Genomic DNA, 3,463 nt, shown 5'->3' on the forward strand with positions numbered 1-3,463 from the left:
ATACATACATACATACATACATATGTGTGTGTGTGTGTGTGTATATATATATATACATGTATGTATATATATATATATACATAAATACGGGGAGGACAAACTGAGGAACTTTTACTGCATTTTTGACATAAGGAAAATGTATTTTTTACAAATACAGGTGTAGACGTGGTTGTGTGGTAAGAAGCTTACTTTCCAACCACATGGTTCCAGGTTCAGTCCCACTGCATGGCACCTTGGGCAAGTGTCTTTTACCATAAGATCAGGGCGACCAAAGCCTTGCAAGTGGATTTGGTAAACAGAAACTGAAAGAAGCCCATTGTATATCATCATCGTCGTTTAATATCCACTTTCCATGCTGGCATGGGTTGGACGGTTTGACTGAGGACTGGTGAGCCAGAAGGCTGCACCAAGCTCAATCTGATCTGGCAAAGTGTCTACAGCTGGATGCCCTTCCTAATGCCAACCACTCCGGGAGTGTAGAGAATGCTTCTATGTGCCACCAGCATGAGAGTCAGTCAAGCGGTACTGACAACGGCCACGCTCAAATGGTGTTTTTTATGTGCCACCTGCACAAGGGCCAGTCCAGCGGCACTGGCAATCACCTCACTCGAATGTTGTTTTCTACATGTCACAAGTGCCAGTAAGGTGACGCTGGTAACAATCATGCTCGAATGATGTTTTTTATGTGCCACCAGCATGGGAGCCAGTTAGCGGCTGTGGTAATGATCGCGCTAGGATGGTGCTTTTAACATTCCACTGGCACGAATATTAAAAGCGAATTTGATATACATATATATACACACACACATATATATATATATATATATATATATATATCATCATCATCATCATCATCATCATTTAATGTCCGCTTTCCATGCTAGCATGGGTTGGACGATTTGACTGAGGACTGGTGAAACCGGATGGCAACACCAGGCTCCAATCTAATTTGGCAGAGTTTCTACAGCTGGATGCCCTTCCTAACGCCAACCACTCAGAGAGTGTAGTGGGTGCTTTTACGTGTCACCCGCACGAAAACGGCCACGCTCGAAATGGTGTCTTTTATGTGCCACCCGCACAAGCCAGTCCAGGGGCACTGGCATATATATATATATACTTTGTTTTTGGATTTGGTTTACAAGGTTCTTTATGTGAGTTCATGTGTTGAAGCATATTCTCTTGTGTCTGGGGAGAGTCATTCTCTTTTAGTGCCTCATTATTTAACGCACTCACTGATAAAATTTACACTTATTTCCTTATTTTTCCTAAAATTTTCGTTGCATCATGCAACCGTTTCAATAGTCGTTGACTCTGTCTGTTATCTGAGCTGCGTTCTTTTTGTTTGTTTGTGCGCATGTGTGTGGGTCAGTGTGCATGCACATACACATGTATGTATGTATTATTGTGTGTATGTATGCATGTATGTATGTATGTATGTATGTAAGTATGTATGCCTGCATGCTTGTACATGTGTGCATGCATGTATACATACATATACACATACGTACGTACATACATACATACAGACATTTGCATGCAGGCATACATACATGCATGTATGTATGCATATATGTATGTATGTATGCATGTAAGTGTGTGTATGCATGTATGTGTTTGTGTGCGTGTGTGTGTTGCCTGGTCTGAGATTCTAACCTGCAATCCCTCAACTGTGAGTCCGCTGCTGTAACCACAAGGCCTTATGCCTCCATTTGTAGAATAAGTACTAAAACTTTAAACAGAAAACACTGAGGCTGATTTGTTTAACAAAACCCTTAAAGGGGGTGCTCCAGCATGGCAGCTGTCCAGCGACTTTTACTTGTTTCAGTTATTTGACTGCGGCCATGCTGGAGCACTGCCTTAAAGGGTCTTAGTCAAAGAAATTGATCCCAGGTATTTCAGTCCTTTGTCATCTTGTTTGAAAGGTTCAGTGTTCCAAGGTCGCTTTTCAGCACTTCATCTTTATCCTTCAAGAAAAACATTATAGGGTAAGTATGAAAGGTTGGATCTGGCTTGTTTGATTATAAAACAGGTAGAATATTTGGGCTGGATAGGGCTGGTTTAAATGCTAAAGGGTTAAAGACTACTTATCTGTATACATTTTTTCTTTTTTTGTTTTGGTTATAAGCAATACAAAAAGGAAAATAATAAATCAGAAATCAAAAAAAAAGCATAAACAATAAATCAAAAATAAGCAAATTTATGCAAATTTATGTATGTCTTGTTCTTCTTTTTTTAAAAAAAATACAGAAGAGAAAATTTCAGACTCTTCCTTAACGAATAATAACTGGTTTCAGTCCCTCTGTACAGCATCTCAGGCAAAAGTCTTCAACTCTAGCCCCTACTGACCAATGCCTTGTGTGTGTATGTGTGTTTCCGCCCCCTACCTCTACCCCACCATCTGACAACCAGTGCTGGTTTGTTTATGCTCCCGTAAGTTAGTGGTTCAGCTAACGACATCAATAGACTAAGTAGTAGACTTAAAAAAAAAAATACTGTGGCTGATTTGTTGAACAAATCCCTAAAAGGCGGTGCTCCAGCATGGCAGCTGTCTAGTGACTGAGGCAAATGAGAAAAAAAAACATTCTTTTATTCTCTTATTCTTTTACTTGTTTCAGTCATTTAACTGCGGCCATGCTGGAGCACCTCTTTAAGCAGGTTTTAGTCGAAGGAATCGACCCCAGGACTTATTCTTTTAAACCTACTACTTATTCTATCGGTTTCTTTTGCTGAACTGCTAAGTTACAGGGACATAACCACACCAACGTTGGTTGTTAAGCGATGGAGGGAATACAAACACACACACACACACGACAGGTATCTTACAGTTTCTGTCTACCAAATCCACTCACAAGGCTTTAGTCAGCCTGAGGCTATAGTAGAAGACACTTGCCCAAGGTGTCACGCAGTGAGACTGAACCTGGAACTATGTGGCTGAGAAGCAAGCTTCGTACCACACAACCACGTCTGTGCCTCCGCACAGTCACGCCTGATGATGGCAATTAAAAATTGACTGTTTTTGACGTTTTTGCATCTGGTTTGCAAGATTCTTTATGTGAATTCATGTGTTGAAACAAATTTTGTTATGTCTAGGGAGAGTCATTATGTCAATATTGACATAACTCACTCTTTCTCCCTCTCTCTACACAACAAAATTCATTCATTATTTTGTATTGAAGGGAAATAACTGCTTCTACAAATATTTGCTATAACCTCCCTTGGATTTTACCAGTATCAAATATTTTACTTTGTACATTAAAAAAAACTAAGAGATGGGTTTAGCAGAGTCGTTAGAGCAATACAGAAAATGCCTTGTGGTATTTATTCCGGTTCTTTACGTTCCTAGGTTAAGTCCCACCCAGGTGAACTTTCCTTTTCATCTTTCCGTTGGTGATAAAATAAAGTGTCTGTTAAATACTGGAATGCTATTTTTCAGAAATGCTATTTAATTTAGTTTCTTTTTTTA

This window comes from Octopus bimaculoides, chromosome 8 (assembly GCF_001194135.2).
Source record: "Octopus bimaculoides isolate UCB-OBI-ISO-001 chromosome 8, ASM119413v2, whole genome shotgun sequence".
Lineage (NCBI taxonomy): Eukaryota > Metazoa > Mollusca > Cephalopoda > Octopoda > Octopodidae > Octopus > Octopus bimaculoides.